This window comes from Callorhinus ursinus, unplaced genomic scaffold (assembly GCF_003265705.2).
Source record: "Callorhinus ursinus isolate GAN/ISIS: 27379988/994484 unplaced genomic scaffold, GSC_fseal_2.0 scaffold35, whole genome shotgun sequence".
NCBI classification, from domain to species: Eukaryota; Metazoa; Chordata; class Mammalia; order Carnivora; family Otariidae; genus Callorhinus; species Callorhinus ursinus.
In genome coordinates this window covers 15,085,919-15,110,941 of record NW_027397097.1, presented here as the reverse complement: position 1 = coordinate 15,110,941, position 25,023 = coordinate 15,085,919, and the positions used below count along the sequence as shown (strand labels likewise).

The following is a 25,023-nucleotide window of genomic DNA, read 5'->3' as shown; positions in this document are numbered from 1 at the left end:
CTCTTAAGTCCCTCCTATCTTCATCTGTAAAATGCAGATCCTAATAAGAGCAGTCCTTCCTACATCATAGAGTTGGTGGGAAGATCAAATAAGATCATTAAAGTGAAAGGGTTTTGGAAAATACGAAGCCCTGTAGAAACATGGGGCATTATTAAAGACTGTGGAGAGATTGCTAACACAATTTGATTCAAGGCCAAAGTTTTGTACTTCCAAAAGTTAAAAAGATATTCAGTATTTGCAAATTATTTAGAAAACCAAATTCTTGCTTTGGTGACCCAGTACCATGACTGAACTGTGTTCTAAATGCCGTACATTTGATACCTACTGCTCTACGTCACCTAACCACATTACCGAACTAGATTAATTGTACAGAATTTCAGCAGTATCTTCCCAGTTTTTGGTGGGTAAGAAGTCATAAATCCACATAGCTTAAAGTCATGTCTCCACAGGAAGCTGTCTATGTTTTTGTTTTTTTACTTTTCCGTGGCGGCCACAGTGCTGCCCTCTGTAACGTATCTACTATGGGCGGCCGGCTGCAATGTGACTGAACAAGCATTTATTGAGTGCTTATAGTGTGCAAGGCATTTGCAGTAGAGATGGTGCCAGGGGAAGGATGGAGGTAGTGAGAGAAAATGCAAAGAGAAAAGGGGTATCCCTGAATTGAGTGAGCTTTAATGCTGGTGGGGGATGGCACATCCTGTGACAACTAGAAAGAAAATGAAATCAATGCCAAGAAAAGCCTTGAGGACTACACCGTGGGAGTTCCAGAGGTTCAGAGGGTTAATTCATTCAACCTAGGAGGGTAGAACCTCATGACATTTGTCCTAGGCCCTGATGCATGAGAAGGATTCCTTGGTTCTGAAATAGAGGGGAGCTATTTCAAGCCTGAAGGAGCCATACCTAGTATCCCACAAATAAATATTCACCTACTAAACCACTTGGGTGATGTGCTTGTGACTCTACAAAGCCACAGCTGGGTGGTTTAGGGGTTAAATCCCAGGTTCTCATTCGAAAGCACCAGCCTGATGGCATTCCACGGTTCCAGGAGGACCACTGGGAGAGCAGGCATACAACACCCTGGCAAACGGCACTCCATTTCAGCTCCATAGAGTTGCAAAAATCGACCAGATGGGGGTTCCAGATTTAAACACCCCACACCCAGCTAGAAAACTCTTCCACACCCCTGTTCCACCTGCAGGTTTCTAAGCTCGCTTCTACTCCTGTCCCAGTTTTCACAGATGCAACATTAGTCTTTCCATTTAGAGTTTGTTTTTTTCTGGGATTACATTTTCCCTTTCCAGTGCATTACTATTAGATTATTTTTCCCTTTCGCAAGTGTATAAGACCATTCTTCTAACCATTATCATACTATTAGCTAACATTTATTGAGATCTTACCTTGGGCCAGGCAATGTGCTTTGTATATTGCAGCATGTCCCTTACATGGTGCAGGAAATATGACTAGAGTTGACCCTTGAAAGACTCAGGGATTAAGGCACCTACCCTTCCCACCCTTCCCTGCACAGTAAAACATCCACCTATAACTTTTGATTCCCCCCAGACTTAATTACTAATAGTCTATATTGACTGAAAGCCTTACCAATAACATAAACGGTCATTTAACACACATTTTGTCTATGTATTATATACTGTATTCTTAGAGTGAAGTAAGCTAGAAAAAAGAAAATGTTATTGAGAAAATTGTAAGGAAGAGAAAATACATTTATAGTACTGTATTTTAAAAAAAATCCATGTATTAGTGAACCTGTGCAGTTCAAACCCATGTTGTTCAAGGGCCAACTCTATTTCTATTTTATAAAGAGGAAAAGAGGGCGCCTGGGTGGCTCAGTTGGTTAAGCGACTGCCTTCTGCTCAGGTCATGATCCTGGAGTCCCAGGATTGAGTCCCACGTCGGGCTCCCTGCTCAGCAGGGAGTCTGCTTCTCCCTCTGACCCTCTTCCCTCTCATGCTCTCTATCTCTCATTCTCTCTCTCTCAAATAAATAAATAAAATCTTTAAAAAAAAATAAAGAGGAAAAGAGGCCTACAGAGGTCAAGTGACTTGTCCTAAGTCAACCGGCTAGTTCAGCGGTGGAGTCCAGTGTTAAAGTCAGGACACACACCATCTGTACACTAAACCCTGCACTGCATTATCCCTATCCCCTTGCTTTTCCCTTCAATATCAACAGAGAATTTTTGTGAAATTTGCATGTCATTTACATGCAAAGTATTTTGAAGAATGGCAATCTACTACAATAGGTAAAGAGGAACAAGCTTCTGCTGGTTTGATATGATCATGTTAACTAAGATTTATTCAGTACTTCCTCTGTGCCAGGCACTCTGCTATACACATGTACTTTCTCATTTTAACCTGCACAGTAGCCTTAGAGAGGAGCATTATCTGGTACCATCTCTTTTACAAATGAGCCAAGTGAGGCACAGAGGGGTTAAGTAACTGGCTGAAGGTCCTGTTAGGAAGTGGAGGGGGGGGCAGTATTTGAACTTTGGCCATTTAATGTCAGGGCTCTAGCTTTTAACCTCTGAGCTTTCTGACCTTTTGCAATGAGGGCCCCAGCAAGACTCTTCCTCAAAATTTCTCCCCCACCTGTCTTGCCCAGAGCCTGAAGTGAGACTCCTTACACCCTCCCTAGCAGGTGTTGCTATTTCTCTTCTGGGAGGAGTGACACTTGGAACAGGGAGAATTGAGTTCCTTCAAAGCCTTGTACCAAGAATGCAGGACACCCAAATGTGAGCAAGATCCAGGGCCTGCCTTCCCCGTTGGAGAGGGGCAGGAAGGAGATAACCAAGGCACACACAAACAACATTGAAAGAGAGATAGCAGATACATGAGTCAGACCACTCCCCTGCTTAAAGCCATTCACCAGCTGCCCTCGCCAATGGACACAGTCCCTCAGCAAGACAGGCATGGCTCCTCTTCTGCATCTACCTCTGTAGCTTCATCTCTGCCTCACTGTCACACACCCTGTGCAACATAGGACAGGCATCTGTTATGTCCTTGCCTGCTTCTCTGCAGCTCCTCCGTCTGCCTTGCTTAACAGCCTTCCTTCAAGACTTACCTTGGTCACGTCTGTATTTAAACTTGGCCTCCTCTCCCAGTGTTTGAGACTCTACAACACTTTGCACAACTATTCTAGCTGTTATTACACTAAATTGAAATTATTTGCAAATATGTCTCTTCAAAGGCAAGATGAGTGATTATTCGTCGTTTGCATCCCCAGTGCCCACCCAGCACAGGGACAGAGGAGACTCTCAAAGCTTGGGTGAAAGCCAGAATACACACATAATGTAGCACAGGGATTCCTGGGCCAGGTGAGCAGCCCAGCACCCAGCACCCAGTACTGAGGTCTTGGGGATCAGCATTTGCAAGTTTGAGAGAAGGAAGATTTTTGGAAGAACTGAAGGCAGACCTGGGCCACCCTCAGTTGGATGGACAACACAAATGGGGGAGATGAGGAGAAAGGAGAAGGCCTTAAGGTTTACCTCTTCCAGAAGCTTGCTTGAGCTGGCCCCATCATTGGTTAACATTTTTTAATTGGCCCTGATATAATCCAGGTATTATTGGCTACTTTTAAAGCACCACTACATTTAATCTTACAACTTGTGAAGTATTTTTATCTATTTTATACGTCCAGGGCGGTTAAAACATCTTGATCCCACCCGCTTTCCGGTGTGATGGTTGACCTCGCTCTCTGAGGGGTTCTTTGCGCGCCACCGTTTTGGGCTTCGGGGACTCCTAACGCACAGCGGTCAAAAAATAACTGCTGAACTCTTTATGTACACAGTAGAAAAGTTGTTTGAGGGCAAGGTGCACTTGAACAGGCCGGGCGGGGAGGGCCAAGGGGGACAGAAGCAGCAGCACCGGAGCAGGGTAGGTGCGAGAAGGGCAGGGGAGCCGGCTGGAGTGCCCGCGCGCCGGGGGCGGGGCGGGGCGGGGCCGTGCGGGGCGGGGCACGGGCGCCACGCCATTGGTCGGCGCGCCCGGGAGCCGCCCCTGCGCGCCTGCCCGCCCCCCGCAGGAAGGGGCCTGCCCTCGCAGCCCCGCGCTGACAGCGGCGGGGCAACACCTGGACGGGTGCGGGGCGGAGCCCGGGGTGCATTTTCTGGGGGAGAGAAGGTTCCCCGAGCCGGGTCCGGAGGAAGGTAACGCGCCGCGCCGAGGGTTTCGGGGTTTGCACCACCCTACTGGGTCTGCGGACTCGAGGACGCGGGGAGGAGGCGAGATGCTCTCCCTTCCCCACTGCGACTCACAGCAGCGGGGTTCTAGTCTCTCTCTGCCCACTCGATGTGTTATCTCGGGCAACTTTCTTTCCCTCTCCGGGTCTTTGTTAAATGAGGGAGGTGTTGGTGTTGGCTGATGCTTTGTCGTGTTCTGAGTTCTAAACCGCGAGCAGTGTTTTGGCATCCGGCAAGCTCCCTTCTTCAGATCCCCACCTATAAGAGCCAGCTCCGCTGCCCAGGGAGCCCAGTCTTCGGGAAGCCGAGGTACCCGGTAGGCGGGGGTTCTGCTGGGCTGTCGCGTTTCCCGGGGCTTTTGAGAACTGACCCTGGGCTTTGGGCTGGCTGTTGGCGGGACCTGACCGCAGAGTAACTGCCCCCAGGTGGCTCAGATGAAGTAAAGTAGGGCGTTAGGACCGATCTACAGGTGGGGTGCTGGGAAGGGGGAGTTGGGGGCTGATGATTTTTTACTTGGAAAACAAGCAGTTTTTGTTTTGGAATTATTTTCCTACACCCAGACCTCGTCCTGTCATGAGTTCTAAATCACAGGAATGGGATTTATCATCTTCCAGGATGGAAAACCAACTGCTTCAGCAACCAGGACATAGGGCTCTATCAGCAGTGGGCCTCTCTCCCCACCCATCCTGTTTCCTTCCGCTTCCCTTTCCTCCCTCCTGACTTTATAAATCCCCTTGGACTTTGAGGGGCTCCATTTTCTGTCTGAATGAAAAGTGCTAATTTTCATTTAGTGCTGGTTTGTGACCAGCAGCCCCTAGAGCTTTTTGGGCTCTGGGTTGAGATGGAAGCTGGATAAGAGCAGACTGTGGATCATACTCTCAGCCTCCTGAACCCATACAGCCTGGCAGGGATGTGCAGAAGAAGCCCAGTAGGCTTCAGACAGACAGACATGGGAAGGTGGATGGACTCAAACTGCTGTCCAGCTTCCTGGCCCCTTCTTGGCAGCCATTCCCAGGGAGGGAATGGTGGCCCCAGCAGCCAAACAGAGGATGACTGAACGGAGTTGAGGACTTTGATGGGGGGGGGTTTACTGTGGAAGGTCTCCAGGTACTCCCTCCTCTCCCTTTACTCCTGTAGTCCTTCTGCCCCCTTACTGTGGTGTCTGGGTGAAGTCAGATGCCAGGACCTGTCAAGAGTGATGGAGAAGGAGGCAGGGCAGTGACAAAATTGACTGTGTTTATTGAGCATTTATGGGCCAGACATTCTTCTTTGCATATCATGTGTCTTTAGTTCTCACAAAGCCATATGAGGAAAGGTATACTGACATTTACCCCGTTTTACAAATGAGAAGCTGAGACTCAGAAAGATTGCTTCCCTTAGTCACATAGCTAGTAAGCTACATAGCTGGGATTCAAATCTAGTCTCTGTGATTCTAAAACCTGTGTTCTTTCCACCTTTCCTGGTGCTGCTTGAGTAAGGGCAAACTGGAATCATAACAGCAAGAATGATTATTACTGAGTTCTCAGTAGGTGCCAGACACTGTTCAAAGCAGTTTTAGAGGAGTTACACCATTTATGGTGCAGGAGTTTCGGTCATTCTGGTGGGAATTAGTGACTGCTTTAGCCTCTCTCAAGCAGCAGTCCTGTTCCAGAACGCCTGCCTGATTCTCCCCAGCTGCTAGTGAGTGAGTGGGCCAGGAGCCCTGTTTTCTTTATGCTAGAGGTGGTTTGAGGTCTAATGAAAGATTGATTGTCCACATCTGATCCGCTGGACCTGACCGTTGGCTTGTGAATGATCCCACTGTCCCCTAAGAGGCCTTTCTCAGGCTTTGCCCAATAAACATTTGTGGAATGAATGAATTAGCACCTTGTGCAGAGTGGTCTGCTATCCTGCCGAAATGGGGCAGCCCGGCCCCACCATCCTCAGAACCCAGGGTGCCAGGCCAGGCCGTTCTCCCCTCTGGGCAAGGGAGGTAGAGTGAACTATGTCCCTGTGGGCTTCCAGATTTGCCTGCTTATATGTTTTCTGCCACCTGTTTTATAAAGAATTTTAAAGTTATAGTAGATGAAGAAAAGATTGATTTTTTAAAAACAGGAAAAGTGACAGTCTCTCTCAAAAAGGGGGGTAAATAAGATGGTACTGTTTGCCTTAGGGCTTCTCAAACTTCTCCATAGAAGAATCTCCAATAATGAAACTGACAAGCCCTTCTAGGGGTTGGGGTATTGACCCCAGCAAGCCTGAAAATTGTTTTAAGAATTTATGTGATTTTTTTTCATGTGGTTTCATATGTTGAACTTGGTTTCAATATATAAAACAAGTTTCCCCCCCAAAATATTTGTGTAAAATTGGTGTCCTGGCATATTGTTTTAAATTCTTGGGGGCTGAGAGTATCAAATGGAGAAGTAGGGCAAAGGTTCTGGTCTGGGGGTTTGGGTACTATTTACGTTTTTAATGCACTTAGTTTACAGTAATAGAGCTTCCCAACCCCTTGTGGAGATAACCCCTTTCCTATTTATCTGAATGAAGAATGTGTTTTAAAAATAAAAAAAATCTTTATTGTTTGATCCGCCCACCAGTTTTATTAAGATATAAGTGGAATATAACATTTTATAAGTCTATGATGATTTCATACGTGTATATATTGCTACTATTTTTTTGTAGTGAGAACATTTAAGAATTACTCTCTAGCAACTTTCAAATATATAATACAGCACTGTTAGCTATAGTCGCCATGTGGTATATTAGATCCTCAGAAATTAAGTCATCTTATAATTGGAAGTTTGTACCCTTTGATGAACATCTCCCCATTTCTCCACTCCCTGGTCTCTGGTAACCACCATTCTAGTCCCTGTTTCTGTGAGTTCAGCTCTTTTAAGATTACACATACAAGTGACAAGTGAGATCATTATTTGTTTTCTTATTACCAGAGCTGTATATATATTCACTGTAGAAAAAAAATACAGATTAATAATAATAAGAATACATCCATACTCAGAAATAACTAAGGCAAAACTTGGGAGCTAGCCTTTCAAATATTTTTCTCTGTGTCTATATGAGTAAAGTTAAAAAAAAAAGGGGGGGGGAACAAATGATGAGGCCCCTGGCTGGCTCAGTCAGAAGAGCATGTGACTCTTGATCTTGGGGTTGTGAGGTTGAGCCCCACGTTGAGTGTAGAGCTTGCTAAAAAATAAATAACTTTAAAAAAATAAAAATCTCTGGTGTCTGGGTGGCTCAGTAAGTTAAGCATCTGCCTTCAGCTCAGATCATGATCCCAGGGTCCTGGGATTGAACCCCGCATCAGGATCCCTGCTCAGCCTGCTTCTCTCTCTCCTCTTGCTCCCCCTGCTTGTGTTCTTTCTCTCTCCCTCTCGCTCTCTGACAAATAAATAAAATCTTTTTTTTAAAAAAAGAACTTATAAAAAATAAATAAGATCATCATAAAGGTTAATCCTGTTTGTGAACCCCAAAATCGACCCCGCCCCATAATAAATTCCCTGGTGTCATGGAGTTTCCAGCAGAGGGAAGTGCCTGCTGTGTGTGGAGCTGTTGCTGGCGTTCAGGATCAAGCTGTGTTTCTTGTGAAATGACTCATGTGTCTTAAATGCCTCAAATGTAACTGAAAAGGTAGCTCTTCAGTGTTGTTGAAGTGCAAAATGTGAGCAGAAAACTAAAGCTAAATTGCACAGGGAGGAGCCTTAGATAAGATCATTGCATTTTATTACCTGTGTGACTTTGGGCAAGACACGTAGCTTCTCTGAACTGGTTTTCCCTTCCATAAATTGGAGATAATGACACCTATTCTACCTTCCCCTACCAGAGTCACTCTTGAGGACCAAGTGTCAGGTGAGATTGTTACTTGAATTGCATGCAAGTATATATGCTATTTTTAAAAAGATGTTTAAATGTAGAAAGATCAAAAGTATTGTAGGTCTTTATAAAATGCTGGAATCTAACTCATGGGCTTAACATTTTAGTAGGGCTTAACTATAATGCAAATGCTCTATTGGATTCCTACTCTAAGTTTTCTTTGAAATATATGATTCCTTGATGGCTAGCATCTCGTTGATCTTCATCACAATTCTGAACTGAAAAAAAGGACAGGAAATAGTCCCATTTCACAGAATAAAAGCAGCCTTGCCATTCAAGGGAGCTGTTCATTGGCACAGAGTCCTAGAATCCCAGGGCTTTCTCTAATTGCCTTAAGCAATGCAGAGGTGTACAAGGAAGAAGCAGTGAGAATAGCTGGAAAGACACGGCGCTTGTAAGGGCATGGCTGAATACTGGCCCTTGAGCCACTGCCTCAAGGGCTGCTCCCAGGCATGCATGCTCTCAGCTCCTGGCAGTTCCGGAAGGGCCCTAGCATTGGGAGGCAGGTTTCTCAGCTTCTGTTCCTGCTCCAAAGACCAGCTGTGTAATCTTAGCCATATCTTCTCCTTGAGCCTTGGTTTCTTTATAAAGTGAGGGATTAGGACCAGAGGAGGTACCTTCGAGTCTTAAAAATCTATGATTCTGGTAGTTTTTCATCTATGTCTGCCCAGATGGAACTTTGATAGAGAATTACCGCATCCAGATAAATCAGGTGTGGAGAAAATGTTTCCACTTACTGTTGCTTCCAGCTTTTGGTGTCCCTCATGATATTCTAAGCGTCTCCCCAGCTGACACCCTCATGCAGAAGACACAATCCATAGATCATTGAGAGGAGAATTGTTTCTGCTCATCTATTTGTTACTATTAATCTAAAACCTCCTTAGATTTTTGGGAGGGAGAACTACTTTTGGTAACTTTGGGGAAGGTTGGTTGACAGAAATGTATAGTGAAAGCAGGTTATTTCTAGCAATAGGGCTATGTGTGTACTTGGCCTTGTGCCATGACTTTTGCAGAATGTGGGAGAAGCACACCCTTGAGTGGCTCAGAGCTCAAGGAGAGGGAGATACAGGGAGGAAGGAGGGAGAGAGACAGGAGAGAACAGAGAGTACCAGGTGTGGCTGGAATATGATGGAGATGAAAAGACCAATTTGGGAAAAGACTGAGCCCCTACAGACTTGGACCATCTAGTTTCATTCTGCATTTACATTGCCTAATACTCAATGGGAACTTAGTATTTTTAATGGATTGAACAAATGAAAGAGTGATTCTTCTGAAATGAAATTTTTGCTGAAATATGGTACAGTGACTGCCAGGTGGTTGGAGTGGTGTCTTTATATATGTGAAATGTGTACTTACACCCTATGAAAACACTTTCCTGTGTATTCTGTATAATGACAATAGAGATTTTTTTAAAAGGCCAAAATAAAAGCATTTCCTAATGCCATACTTTCTAGACACTTCACAGCCACTACTAGTAGAAATGGATTTGGTTTATTATTTCTAGATAATTCTTCTTTTTCTGTAAAAGCACCAAGAAATACTTGAGGGGTAGGAGTATAAGACCCAGGAAACAGTTCCACAAATTTGCATTCCAAGTCAGAGGGAGAAAGACAGGCATTGCTTAACATCTGGGTGACTAGACATTTATTTTTTCCCTTGCAGAAGCATTGTTTTACCATAAATCTTGACGGAACTGTTGCCATCAGCTTCTGATTAGACAGATGTGTTTTGTGCCACCATTACTCATGGCCACAGGCGCCTGGGCTCTCCTGCCACTGGCTGAGTCAGCTGATTAAAACATAGGGCTTCGAGGCTGAGGGCAGGGGCTGGATCCCAGGCCAAGCCAAGTGGCTCAGTCAGATCCATGCCTCAGCCACTCCCACCCCTTGCACCAGCAATCTGCACTGGGAGAAAGACTGAACTATGGAATGTTAGATTTATTAGGGAAGATTCTTTACCATTGCTTGTTTTAGACTAGTCATTTGAGTTTTAGGAGTAAGGGGTCTCCATTTTCAGTTTAATTCTTTGACTCTTGCTGGAGTGGGTTCTAGGGTTGTTTCACATTTCCTGTCTTGGCACATGCTCACGGTGTGCATCCTGAGACATTTGCTACCCCAAGTCTGCAACTGTCTCCATTGCATATCATTTCTCCTGTGTGTCTAAAATGGGAATGATCATACTTGCCTCACAAAGTTGCTCTGAGCATTAAATGAGGTCACATTTAATCAATGAAACAGCAAAAATGGATTGAGATGCTTTTGCTGGGTGGTTGGCCAAAGACTCATCAGCCAAGGACTCACTACCTCATACCTGTCTGGTGCCATTTTTGATGTAACTACTGTTTCTATGTGACATATATTCAAGATGCCTTGTGAATAGTTGAAACCACAGGCATTCAGGGGCAAATGCTATGGATCGACTGCATGGACAGCCCCTGGGGATAGTAATTGTTTAGGTAGGATTCATCTTCCTCAAAAGTTATTTCAAAAGTATTTTTGTCTGATCTGGTATGTCCTTTGTTGCTAATATAACATATTTCATTATATCTAGTTGCTTCAGATTGCTTTTTTAAGCCCCATGAGGCAAGTAAATGATGATCATATCTGAGCAGTTACTATGTACTAGGCACTGTTCTAAGCACTGTACCTGCATCCATTAATTTAATCCTCACAGTAGTCTATTATTGATACTATTTTGAGTACTATTATTTTTCCCCTTTGATGATGATGAAATTAAGGCACAGATGTTAAATAAGTTACCCAAGATGACATAGCTAATAAGAGGAGGAACAGGGATTTGAACCCAGGCAGTCTGACTCTAGAGTCCAAGCTTTGGATCATCAGAAGATAATATGTCCAAGCATAAATGTCACTTTCATTGTCTGTAAAGTAGGAGAAGGTCACATTCACCCATCCTCATAGCTTTCCACTCTTGTTCGTGGAAGGAAGAAGCTAAAAACAGTTCTAAATGCAGGATGAGGATTCATAGCTTGGCAAATGTTTTGACCATACAAGATAATACTTGAAATTGAACTTGTTGCATGAAATTCAGGAAATTTTATTACCTAGAGACAGCAGTCATTAAGTTTAAGTCTTGCAGGAAATATCTGGGGGTGAGACTGAATTACAAAGTGATGAGTCAGCAATTTAACGCCCCATGTCAGTATCAATCCTGGGCTGTAATATAGTAACTGAAGTGCTGTGTCTTAGGAAGTAAGGTAGTTGCTCTGTTTACATCAGATAAATCACATCATTTATGGTCTTTTGCTTAGAAGAGTGAAATTCTATCTTTTCCATTCCTTTTGGGGATGTTATGAATAATAACAAGAACATGGTGATAAAAAGAATGCTTACTATCTATTGAGTACATACTATGTGTCAGTCCCTTGCCAGGTCACTGCTCACCTAATTGGAAGGACAGTTCTCTGAACTAGATGAAGATTACCTATTTTACCGAAGAGGAAATGGAAGCAGGGAAGTTAAGTACATTGCCCAAGGTCAACAGTTAGTGAATGGCAAAATAAACATTTGAATTCTAGTTACTTCCCTTGGCTCAAAACCTATGCTCTGTCCCCTTGCAAGTACTGCCTCTTTCTGGGTATTCTTTAGAGGAAGGATGTTATATCCACATTTACCGAATCCTGTATTGAAGCATATTGCTTGGCATAAGGCTCATAACCAATTATTATATTTGAAACTGGGACTGTTCTAGGAAACCTGGAACATTTCTGTTACCATAGAAACAGTAATGATGGACTTGATATAAGTCTTTCAGGAGAAAAATCTGGTTTTCCTAACATACCATAGCCTAAGGAGACAGGTGCCTACTTGGCAATTAAGAAGCAGGATTGCCTGGGACCAGAATAAGTGAAATATGATCTAGAGAACTGGCAAGTAATTATTTCTTTATGCTTAATTTCTGGAAGACCCCAATTACATTTTATTTTGGGGTATTATAATTTGACAGATGAGAAGGAATTTGTTTTTAAGGAAAAACAAAGTTGGTCTTCATATTGTACATGTTGTAGAGATTTATTACAGAATTCTTTGTACCAGGTACCCTACTCAGACCACTTAAATATGACACTTTTTAACTCTGATAGCATGCACATGTAGGTGTTTTTGAAATAGCATCATACCACCTTTCTGCGGTGGTATGATCCCTGTGTTGTTGCTAGAAGGTGAGTAGCAGATGGATGAGGTGCAGTCATAGGTGGAAAGTCAGAAGCCAGAATCTTGGGAAGCACAGTGGCCAGCATGGTGATAGGGGAGGGGCTATAGCAAGGAAAGTGTTTCTGGATTGTGTCCATGGGCAAGTGTGAGTCTGGAAGTGCATGTTCCCTATAGAGGCCACTGTCTTGGAATCAACTTGGCTTTGCAGTCAGACAGTACTGAATTTAAACCTCGGATCCATTTATTAATTGTGTAATTGAACAAGTAACCCCTCTGAATCTGAGTTTTCTTTTCTGAAAAAATTGCATCTGTCTTCCATCTCTACAAAGTGGCTCTAAGGAATCAATTAGATAATGGATATATTAAAAGGTCTAACATTGTGTCTTGCCCAGGGTCGCTGTTCCATGTCCGTTCTCTTCCCTCTCTCTTCTCTTCCTCCTTGATGCCTCTGTTGGCTCTTGAGAGATCCCATTGTACAAGCTTTGCCATTATTCAACTGTACTTCTTCAAATCTCTTAATTTTACAGGTGCTTCCATTTCTACCTAGAGAAAACAGGGGCTGATGATAGTTGCCCCACTCTTTTATAAGGTTTTTATCTAATCATTAGGGTGACAACAGATTCTAGGGATTAAAAAAAGAACAAGAAAATGCCCATGATAAGGGCGACAATGGTAAAGAGTTCTTATAGTTCAATGTAAATGTTCTAGTGGAAATACATCTCGTTGTGAGATTGTAGAGAACACTGCCTGGGAACATTGGAGGGTGACAAATGAGGTGGAACTGTGGCCCAGGAGGAGTTTGCTAGATTGAGGAGGGGATGGGGTAGAAAGGACAGGTTCAAGGACTTTGGTGTTTAGTGGCACAGAGGCAGGAAGGGCATGGGATACCAGGGGAGAGACCATGGTGTTGGCATGTAGGGCCGAGAAGTTGTGGCTGGAGGGACTGCTCATGTGTTGGGCTGAAGCCCAATGGTGAAACCAGGTCAAAAACTTGCCCTTTGCCTTGGAGACTGCAAGGAACTAATGGAAGTATCTCAATCGTGTGAGTGAGATAACTGGATTTCTCTTTAGGACAAACAGCCTAAATTATGGAAATGATTAACACTGTCCAAGTTAGGGCACCTGGGTGGCTCAGTTGGTTAAGTGACTGCCTTCGGCTCAGGTCATGATCCTTGAGTCCCAGGATGGAGTCCCACATCAGGCTTCCTGCTCAGTGGGGAGTCTGCTTCTCCCTCTGAACCCCACCCCCCGCCGCTTTGCTCTCTCTCTCTCTCATTCTCATGCTCACTCTCTCTCTCTCTCATTCTCTCTCTCTCTCACATAAATAAATGAAACCTTTAAAAACAAACAAACAAAAACACTGCCCAAGTTATGGAAGATGGATTTGATTGAAGGCACAATTCTTTGGACTTATGGATCCAGATAAAGTAATATATTTTAAAGCTTTTTGTAAAAGGTTCTTGTAGAGATGGGGCTGCTATTTAATTCAAGACTTCTACAAGAAGGAACATATGTATAGGAAAATAATGACTCCATATCCTAATTTATGGACTGGACCACTTGGAGCCATATTATTCCAAGAGGATAAATATGCTCTGCTTTGGAGCTAAGTAACCATTTTTCAGTAAAGGACCAGGGATGCTTTTGGCAAGTGATTGAGGCTTAGATCCAGAAAGATATTAAGACTTTTTTTTCAAATCTCCAGAATTGAGTTTAAGATTCAGTGCATGCTGAATTTGGGTAGTGATTTCTTGAATGTCTTGTGCTCTGCATGTGCTGCTGTGGTTATCAGTCCCTGAATTTCCTCAGGGGACAAGCAGGGAGGCTTGGGCCAGAAAACAATCATTTATGGACAAATTGCAAGAAACTGGGTGGCCTTTCTCCTTCAGTAGTCAAGGTCAAACACAAGTACACACAACTGTGTTTGTGTGTTTCTAGGACTGTGTTTATGTTTTCCTGAGTGTTGTCTGCTTTATCCAGACCAGAGGGAAAATTGATCTATACCTGGAGTTCCTTGGGGAGAGCCACTGGGGAGATTCACCTTGTTACTAGAGATGCGTAGATGTAGAGAAGACACTTGCTTCCCCCATGATCTGGGTGGTGGCTAGGAACCAAGGGTGTGGGGAGATGTGGCTCTAGCTGCCAGATTCTGCGGGGACACGTGTGACCCTACCATGGAGCTGAGCGCCAGGGTTTGCTTGGTGTGTGAGGAAGCGAGGATGGAGTGGATGTGCTTGCTTTTTCCTTCTCTGATAAGCTTTCCCCAGGATCACTCTCTGAGCAGTCAAGAACTGAAAGCAAGTCTTGGGCTGACATGTGGTACGCAGGGAGCAATAGGTAACCCAACACTCCTGAAGACATCTCCGCTGGAAGTGTTAGGGTATGAGATCTTTGAACCTGTCTTCTTCTTAGGGCAAGTGCAGGTCCTTCTCAATGGGTTAATGGAGCCTAGTCAGAGTCCTTGATAGATGTGGGTTTGGTCTCTTTCCTTTGAGACCAAAGGCACAAGGGAGGGGTCAGGTCTTTGGTGTATTTGTGTGTTTCATTATTTCTAGTTATGATGACCAAGTGTTAGTTTTAATATTTAAATACAGTATGATTGGTTGATTTTTGTTTCTCCTCTTTTTAGACTATTACTAGTGAACGTTTGTTGATAAAAGGGGAAGTGTGCACTAGTGGGAAGAATATCAAATTTGGAGGCAAGAGTTCATTGGACAAACACTTGCTGAGTGTTTATTATGTGCCAGAAATTGTTTTAGGCTCAGAAATCAGCAGGGAAGACAGATCTCTGTGATTACCATGCAATGTGATGTTAATAGATGTAAGCAGAGAGGAAGGAGTTGGGGTCATGAGGGGAAGGGGGATCAAGTGCCAAGAGCTTCCTGGAAGAGGCAGCACTTGAGAGGAGATTGATGGATGAATAGGGATCAGAAGGTTAAGGGCAGGAAATTGTGCTGTGGGCACAATTTTATGTTCAAAGCAAGACTGGAAGGACCTGAGGCTAGAGAGGTAGGCAGTCAGCCGATCGTGGAGAGCTTTGTGCAGCTTGTTGAGGAGACTGGGCTATTTTAAGATCCTGCCTTGTGTCCTGTTCTGTGTGAAAATTAGGCAAGTATTTCCTCTCCGAGCCTCAGTGTCCTTATTAGTAATAGGAGTTGTTAATGATTACCTAGCTTTACTTCATGGAATTATAGTGAGACTCAAAAGAGGTAGTAATAGCTAACAGTTATTGAACACTCACACAAATTAGCTCATGTAATCCTCACCACAACTTTATGAGATAGGTACTATTGTTAAGCCCATTTTATAGATGAGAAAACACAGAGATTAAGAGATGTCTCAGATCATAAAGCTAATAAGTGGTAGAGTCAGGATTTGAACTGAAGTAGTCTGTCTAAAGAGAACTTCTCAGTGTGTGTGTATGTATGTGTTTATAGTGCTCTTTGTCAAGCTCAAGAGCCAAGTTCTGTTGGCTCAAGGCAAAAGAAATGCATAGCTGTGGACTTTCCCTGTATAGTCTTTGGCTTCTCCAAAATGCCTGTTACCAATGGGTCTGTGTGTCTGGGGAAAAATATTGTGCCTGCTGGTGGATACCCAACAGGTAAGCTTCTAACAGTGGAGAGGACCACTTTTCCTCAAGAGGAACATTTAGTGACCTGCAAATGATGAATTCTGGAGTAAAGTGAACCATCTGCCTCTGACAGGGAGCTTTTTCTGTTGATACATCTGATACTGAAAATGGAGGCTCTGCCACTCTCATACCAGTGTCCCCTTGGAAGGGCCAGGGTGGTTCTGCATTTCATTTCCTCCTACATTCTGCCATTGTCCACCGTGGCTGGCTGAGGAAGTGGCTGCTTTGCACAATCATCCCTGTCCTTTGGGTTGTGAGGAACACCTTTGACTATCCCTGAACATCTCCTCATTTCTGCCCACCGAAAGAGAAGGGGCAGGCAGCCATGTTGAAGGGGCAAACAGCCAATGCCACTATTGTTCAGACACCATGTCTCTACAACCATCTCTTCTTTTGAAGGATGGGTCCTCTTTCTACTGCTTTCTCTAGCCCCAGAACTTCATCTCACCTTCTTTTTCAGAGTGACAAGAGGCCTTGGCTCTCACACAGTTTTCTGTGGGACAGTTTTCTGTCTTTGATTGGCAAGGGTCACTGGTGACATGCTCGTTACCCAGTCTCGCGAGTGCCCCTTTCTCTGCCCCACTCAGCCTCTGCTCCTTGTGGTGCTTGGCTAGGTCTAGGACAGCTCCCTCTTTCCTGGAATTCTTTCCCCAGCTTTGTGACACACTACTGTTTGTTTTCCAGCCTGACTGCTCTTTCTCTCTTTACTTGACAAGCACAATGTAATCTGCTTTCTTCTCTGTACTTTTTTTGTTTGTTTTTTTTAGAGATTTTATTTATTTATTTGACAGAGAGAGGAAGAGAGAGAGAGCACAAGCAGGGGGAGAAGCAGAGAGAGAGGGAGAAGCAGGCTCCACGCTGAGCGGGGAGCCCGATGGGCTCGATCCCAGGACATGGAGATCATGACCTGAGCTGAAGGCAGTTACTTAACTGACTGAGCCACCCGGGAGCCCCTTCTCTGTGCTTTTTCATTGCATTTTTCCCTTGGTGAGTTCAATCACCCCCAGTTGAGACTCTAGGTTGGCAACTGCCATGTTTCTGGTTCCAGCCACAGCCTCTCTCCTGAGCACTGATTCCTCCTCTCCATTGGAGTTCTAGCCATGTCTTCTGAATTTTCTGCCATGCTATTAGTTTTTACCTTTAACCTGCCTGTCTTTCTTAGCATTCTTGGGTTGCTGCACAAATTAACTCTGTTTAAGAACTTTGAGTCTTGTTTGATTCATGCATTTCCTGAGGCATGTTGTTACTGCTTCCTTCCCAGTGTTCTTCCCAAATAATATTTATATTTCACCTCCTCTGCTACTTCCAGCCTTCTTTGACTGTTGTTAAGTTTACTGAGAAAGTCTTGGCCCTTTGGCTTATAGTCACTAATCATGCTAAAGTAGCACGATTAAAAAAGTAAAAACACACACACAGACACACACATGTGCTTCCCATTACCTACCACATAAAGGACAATCTCAGTCTGACATCTGAGACCTTCACTGATCTGATACTAGCCTCTGTTTCTATTTTTTATTTATTTTTAATTTTTTAAGATTTTGTTTATTTTGAGAGAGAGCAAGAGAGCACGTGAGCAGGGGGAGGGGCAGAAGGAGAGGGAGAGTATATTTTTAAGATTTTACTTATTTATTTATTTGAGAGAGAGAGAACACAAGTGGGGGGAAAGACAGAAGGAGAAGCAGACTCCCTGCTGAGCAAGGAGCCTGATGCGGGGCTCAGTCCCAGGACCCTGATATCATGGCTTGAGTCAAAGGCAGATGCCACCCAGGCGCCTGGGAGAGGGAGAATCTTAAGCAGACTCCCCACCCATTGTGGAACCTGATGAGGCTTGATCTCACGACGCTGTGATCATGACCTGAGCCAAAACCGAGTCCGACGCTTAACTGAGCCACCCAGGGCCCTCCAGCCTCTGTTTTTAAGTCTTATCTTCTATTTCCTCTTTCTATGAACCCTGTCTTCTAGTCTAATCATATCCCCCTTTCCCTCTAGGGGCCTCTGTACTTTGTTCACATAGCTTCCTGTGCCTGGAGTGATACTTTTATTCCCCTCGTTGGACTCTTCCTAGCCTGTCACTTACTCCCAAATCCTACCTGTCCTTAAAACTGCAGCTCTATGGCAATTCTTACCAGAACTTCCTGGTTCATCACAGCAGGAAGTTTCCTCTCCCTGCCCTACCTGGCCAAGTTTATACCTCTTTTATGGCCATCATCCCATTCCAACTTCTGCTATCACTCTTTACGTACTTATCTTTCCTATTGGTCTGAAAGTTCTTAAAGGAAGGGGACTAAGGGCCTTGTCATTTCCTTAATGCCTGGGGCACAGCAGGCTGTCACCATACAAATATGCTGAATGAATATATTTTGAAGCACTGAATTATGTTCACTATGGTTTTTTTAAGGATTTCAATACATCAACTGGCTCTGAGAATTTAGTGGTCAGTGGGCGGGTATTAATTAGATATTTGGATTTTTGTTCCCCTGTGTGCAGGAAAGAATTCACACAGCAGGTCTGAGATTGTTTATCCTTAGGCCTGCTTGCAAGCTTGATCCTTTACTGGTGTCTGGGAACTTGGATTTGAGAAGGGTTCACACCACTCTAAATGGTAGCTCACTCTACCTAAATGGTTTGTGCAAACAGTGCAGTTGAAGCTGAGCACCTGCTTTCCTTCTGGGAGTCTGGAATTTGGTTACATGCCAGGCAGGGAGTGTCTACCTGACCAGTTCCAATAAAAATCCTGGGCACTGAATGTCTAATGAGATCCCTGGTTGGTAACATTTCACACATGTTCTCAGAACTTGTGTATCCAGGGTGACTCTTCTGGGAGAGGACTTTTTGAAGCTTATGCTTGGTTTTCCCCAGACTTCACCCCATCTACATTTTTTCTTTGCTGATTATGTTTTGTACTCTTTCAGTGTAACAAATCATAGCTGTATGGCTATATGCTGCCTTATGAGTCCTCTTAGTAAAGCATTAAAACCTGGGGCTGCTCTTGGGGATCCCCTCAACACACCATGAAATTGTTACAGGATTTTTGTCCGCTTAGTGTCTGTGGTTCTTGGTCGTGCCGCTTCAAAGAATGAAGAGGTAGACCAGACAGAGTGGTGGGCAGCAAAGCAAAGTTTATTGAACAAGAGTATAAAGCTCCCAGAGAGGGAGGGAGGCCCCAGTGTGTTGCCCCCGGAGTTTCTAAGTTTAGGGGTTTTTATGAGCTCTTTTGCAGAACTTCCTTAAGAAATCAGGATGTGCTGAGTCATGTCAATCAGGGCTTTGGTCATGTATCTGTCTACCTATTGGGTTAATGTCCATGTGCTGATGGTCTTTTTTTGCTGACATCTGGGGGCTTAGGTCTTACCTGCCCCTTGCCCAAGATATTGACAAATGCTTTTATGGTTAATTGTCTTATTTTAGGACGTTTTGCAGAAGTCATTTCTGCAAAGGCTGCAAAGCAGAATGTCAGTGTGGTCCTGTCTAAGCTGCAAAACAGGATCAGTGCTATTTTATCTTAGCTGTCCTGACTCCATATTTTCTCAGTGGGGACTCTGACCCTGACTACCTAACTGTACAACTAACTCCTAATAAAATGCCACAGATGCAGAGTCAATACTTTTTTTCTTTTTAAAGCCAAGACTTCAGAGATACGAAACACTCAGAGAGGTTATTGGTTTTTACATAAGAGGAGCCCAGTTCATAAGACCAATATGTACATGGTCTTGTGAATGTATATGGTGCTCTGCAGAATAAAGCTGAAAGTTTCTTGATTGCCCACTCTAAAATCTGGGTGAGAAAGAGCTATTGGAGAAGATTTTGTTGAATTTTTTAAAATAACATCTCAAGTACTGTCAGAGTCCCAAAATTATCAGTTATCAGAACTAGGCTCTTAGAAAAAATAGGGGGAATATTTGCCTGGGATCCATTCTCATTACTCCTCTAAATCAAGAGTTGAGTTCCTTGGGACACTTTTCCTTCCTGAAAATGAAGGGTGGGCAGAGCATCCATCCTGTTGGCTTTCTATTGTGTCAGACATGAGCTAGGCGTGTGGTGTGAATCATTTCCTTTAATCCCCACAAAGACCCTCAAAGGCAGGAATTTTAAGCCATATACTATAGATAAGGAAATGAAACTTAGGGAAGTTAATCTTTGCCGAGAGTCACACAGCTATGAAATAGTCCTGGAGCTCAAGCCCAGGTCTGACTCCCAAAGCAGTGCTTTTTGGTTTTGGTTTTGTTTTTTTTACCTTTGTGCTGCCTGAACACATGCTGTGACTTCATTAAATAATAATTAATCATCATATCACTTCATCATCCTATCACTTTAACAAGTGGCTAAATCTTATCTGGGCCTCTGTCAATGTTAAGTTTTGAGAAGTGTTTGCTGCTGGTGCCCGGCTGGAAGTTTGAGAGGAGGGTAGCTTTTGAGTATGCTCCGTACACATGTGTGCCCTTCCTACCCAGTTCCAGGGTCTCCGGGTGCAGCACTAGCAACCTTCTTGCCTCTGCTCATGTGCCTGCCCAGGGAAGGCTGGGGAGGGTCTGCTCCGTCGTTTTGCCAAGTCTCCCTGAAGTCTCCCTCTTGACAGATTTTGGGCAAAAACTTATTTTGGAACAATTGGCTTTATTAAATTTGAAAGAAATGGAGAGTTCATTTTTTTAAAAATTATTGTTAATACAACTATAGGGAGGAAAATAGAAATGGAGAGTTGAGGGTGCCCTCTTGTATTCTTGTTAATTTCATCCTGGGAAATGCTTTTATAGAACATTTCTTTAAGATGATCAGCACAGTTCAGTAAGGAAACAAGGACTTGGGTTCCAGAGATGGCAGTGGCAGGTGCTGACCATAAGCAAATAAAATCAGCATCTGGTATGATGCTTGGCTCCAGACTAGGTACATGGTTAACGTTTGCTGAATGAATGCAGTTGGGCGAAGTATCTTACTTCTCTTGCTGCCCAAAGGACACAGTTCCCATGAGTGCGCTCTGGCTGAGGAAGGGAATATTCAGTTATTGTTCGATCAGATGTTGAACCTGGGGCCGGGCCATCCATCACCTTTCAGAGAATGAAATGCAAATGGTTTCTCCTTGGTAGGATATAATTTTATTTGGATTACGGAGAATAGATTTAGTGGCGGTGATAGTAACAACAACAGTGAATATATAGTGTTTACTCCGCTAGACTAAGTGCTTTACACATGCAAACTCATCTCATCTCACCTCACACTTTCAAGTAGGTATTTTGTGGATGAGGAAGCTGGCATGCAGAGAGGCTAAGTCGCTTGCCCAAGGTCACAGAGTGAGTGGTAATTCAGAAACATAAATGTGGATACCCGACAGCCACTTGACCTCTCCCTAGTGGTATTATAAGGAAATAGGAATGTAGGCATTTTCCCCATTTTTTAAAAATGCTGGTAAAATACACATAAAATTTCCCATTCTAACCTTTTCTACGTGTACAGTGGCATCACATCCGCAGTTTTGTGCAGCCATCTCCACCATCCATTTCCATAACTCTTCCTGTCACTGGCTAGACCCCAAGACCTGACCTTACTGCCCACCTGCTTGTCACTCACTAACCTTTGTCTTAACGTTTTTCCTTAAACTCTTCTTTCCATTTTTCCTCTTACCTCAGGCAAATGAAACCTGAAACCACACTTCAGGTGATGCCAAAGGCCTTGATAACACCTACGGACCAGACCACCCAGACCTTTTGAGCTAAACCCCTGACTCCAGTGGCCTGACCCCTGGAATGACCATCAATTATAATACTAAAATCTCTGCCCAGAGAGGAGCTCTGGTCTTATTTACATAACATACAGTATATGTATAGGCATGTTTCCTTAAGGCACAGGTATGCCCATATGCCTGCCTCTACATAGGATGACAGAGCTTCCCTATCTGAATATTCATCCTAACCCTAAACCAAAGGCACCCATTCTCTCTCTCTCTCTCTCTCTCTCTCTCTCTCTCTCTCTCTCTCTCTCTCAGAGTCATGGCTTTGGAAGCTTCCATGTGATCTCCTTATTTGCTGCAAATAAAGTTTTTTTCTTTGTGTGACAACTCACCTGGTATAGTTTCTGTGACTCACCAAGGAGTGAACTCATATTGGTTCAGTTACATTTGCACTGAAATTCTATATTCACTAAATAATAATTCCCTGTTCTCTCCTTCCCCCAGCCCCTGGCAACCACTGTTCTATTTTCTCTATGATTTGACAAACCACCTCATATAAGTGGAATCATACGGTATTTCTGTTTTTGTGACTGGTTTATTTCACTTAGTATAATGTCCACAAATTCATCTGTGTTGTAGCATATACCAAAATTTTCTTCCTTTTTAAGGCTTAGTAATATTCAGTTTTATGTATGTACCACATTTTGCTTATCCATTTATCCATCAGTGGACACTTGGGTTGCTTTCATGTGTTAGCTCTTGTGAATAATATTATGAACATGAGTGTACACATGTCTTTGAGACCGTGCTTTCAATTTTTTGGAAATGGGACTACTGGATCATATGGTAATTCAGGTTTTAATTTTTTGAGGATCTGCCTTACTGTGTACCACAGCAGCTCTACCATTTTAGACTCCCACCAACAGTGCACAAGGGTTTCAGTTTCTCCACATCCTTGCCAATACTTTGTATTTTCTGGGTTTTTTTTAATAGTAGCCTTTCAAGTGGATGTGAGGTAGGTATTCATCCTTTCTGATGGCTGAGTAATATTCCATTGTATATATGGACCACATCTTCTTTATCCATTCATCTGTTGAAGGGCATCTCAGCTCTTTCCACAGTTTGGCTATTGGAGACACTGCTGCTATGACCCCAGGAAACAAACTCAGGGGTTCAGAGGGGAGGGGGGTGGGGGGAGGGGGTAACAGGGTGATAGGCATTAAGGAGGGCACATGTTGTGATGAGCACTGGGTGTTATACACAACTAATGAATCATGGAACACTACATCAAAAACTAATGATGTACTGTACAGTGGCTAACTGAACATAATTAAAAAAATGAAAACAAATAGATGTGAGGTGATATCTTGTAGTTTTAATTTAAACTTTCTCAAGTGATTAGTGATGTTGAGTATTTTTCATGTGCTTGTTGGCCATTTGTAGGTCTTGTTTGGAGAAATGTCCCTTCAGGTCCTTTGCTCACTTTGAATTGGGGTTTGTTGTTGTTGAATTTTAGGAGTTATCTATATATCCTGGATATTAATCCCCTATCAGATACATGATTTTCAGTATTTTCTCCCATTCTGTGGGTTGCCTTTTTACTCTGTTGATAGTGTCTTTTGATGCACAAAATTTTTTACTTTCATGAAATCCAATTTGTCTTTTTTTTTCCTTTTGTTGCTTGTCCTTTGGTGTCATAGCAAAGAGATCATTGCCAAATCCAATGTTATGAAGCTTTTTCCCTGTGTTTTCTTCTAAGAGTTTTTTAGTTTTAGGTCTTACATTTAGGCCTTTGATTAATTTTGAGTTAATTTTTGTATATGCTATTAGGTAAGGGCCCAACTTCATTCTTTTGCACGTGGATATCCTGTTTTCCCAAGACCTTTTGTTGAAAAGTCTGTCCTTTCCCCACTGAACGGTCTTGGTGCTCTTGTCAAATATCATTCGAGGGAGCCTAGGCATTTTTAAAGGCCATCTATTTTGTGGTATTTCTTGATTTTATTTATTAAAAGGAAATTGCAGATGAAGGACTCCACTTTTCATGAATTCCTGGAGCAATTTTTGGAAATTCTGCTTTTTCTTTCGCTTCTATGTAAACCTCAAATAATTATTTAAATTTTTATCAGAAAGAAATGAGAATTCATGTTTGAGTCTTGTCCTCCCTCCGATAATATGATTTTTTTTCTTTCCTTAAATTATCAAATAGTAGAAATCAAGCCCACATAAGCAGATTAGACTTTGTAGACTCCAACTTCCCTCAATGGGGAGCCAGTTCATGGAGTTACCTATGATGCCTATTTGGGAATTTGGATTCTTTTGAGTTTGGGGCTATGAAAGTCTACTCTGTGACCTTGAGGAGGTAGGAGGTTTACTGCTTGTTCTATTGTCCTTTAGAGTTTAAATCTGTACTTTTGAGTCATTGGAGCATGGGGATTGAGGAACTGTGAGCTCTTTTCTCTAATGAATTATATAGCATCATCACTTAAAGATAGCGAAGGATTAACTTCTTATTTTGACATGCTTCCAGTTATGCTGGACTTGTTTTATAGACCACATAACAGTTATTTTTATTTTTATTTATTTTATATATTTTTTTAAAGATTTTATTTATTTATTTGACAGAGAGAGACACAGCGAGAGAGGGAACACAAGCAGAGGGAGCAGGAGAGGGAGAAGCAGGCTTCCCACTGAGCAAGGAGCCTGAGGTGGGGCTCGATCCCAGGACCCTGGGATCATGACCTGAGCCGAAGGCAGATGCTTAATGACTGAGCCACCCAGGCGCCCCTGGACCACATAGTTATTTTTAATTAAATATTTTGCAGGGTTCATATTTGCATTGAGGGAGCATACTGACTAAATATGAAAATGCAATTGCTTGCCAGCTTCTAGCCATAGATTCTCCAGCCTTTTTTTGGTAATAGGATTTTTCATTTGTGCAGAACTAAATAATGTGACAGCTGTGAGCCCTTCACCATGGAAATGCCTATTTATTTGCCTGTTGCAACAACTTCCATGACAGAAAGTGTTGAGAACATGGCCTTGATTTTTAAGGACAAGTTTATAAAACACTGGTTATGAGATATATCAGTTTACATTTCATGGATGTTATCAAAATTTGGGATGGCTGAAACTTTTCTCCGTGTCTGTCTACTGGAGAAGATTTTTAATTCAGTCTCAAAAGAAAATGACTCCTCTTGGAGACATAGAGTTTGATTAATAACAATTCTCAAATGACTTCCTTCCTTATAAGTATTTATATTTTGTAATGAAGAGGAAACAACAATTATGAAACTAAGAATCTGGATGGGGGATGCAGTTTATTAACAAACAATTTGCTTTTATGATTACTTTTCTTGTGAAATCGTTTTTTCTCTTTGGTTTATTGTTTCTTTTTTTAAAATTTTTTATTGTTATGTTAATAACCATACATTACATCATTAGCTTTTGATGTAGTGTTCCATGATTCATTGTTTGTGCATACACCCAGTGCTCCACA

General features: G+C 43.0%; 1 protein-coding gene across 1 annotated transcript in view; it reads left to right on the top strand.

Moving 5' to 3' along the window:
• Positions 1-4,047: 4,047 nt before the first annotated feature.
• Positions 4,048-25,023, top strand: part of SYTL2 (synaptotagmin like 2) — a 127,220-nt gene continuing 106,244 nt past the window's right edge. The window contains 1 exon segment of the mRNA XM_073879805.1: positions 4,048-4,159. The gene's annotated coding sequence lies outside the window, so the exon portion shown is untranslated.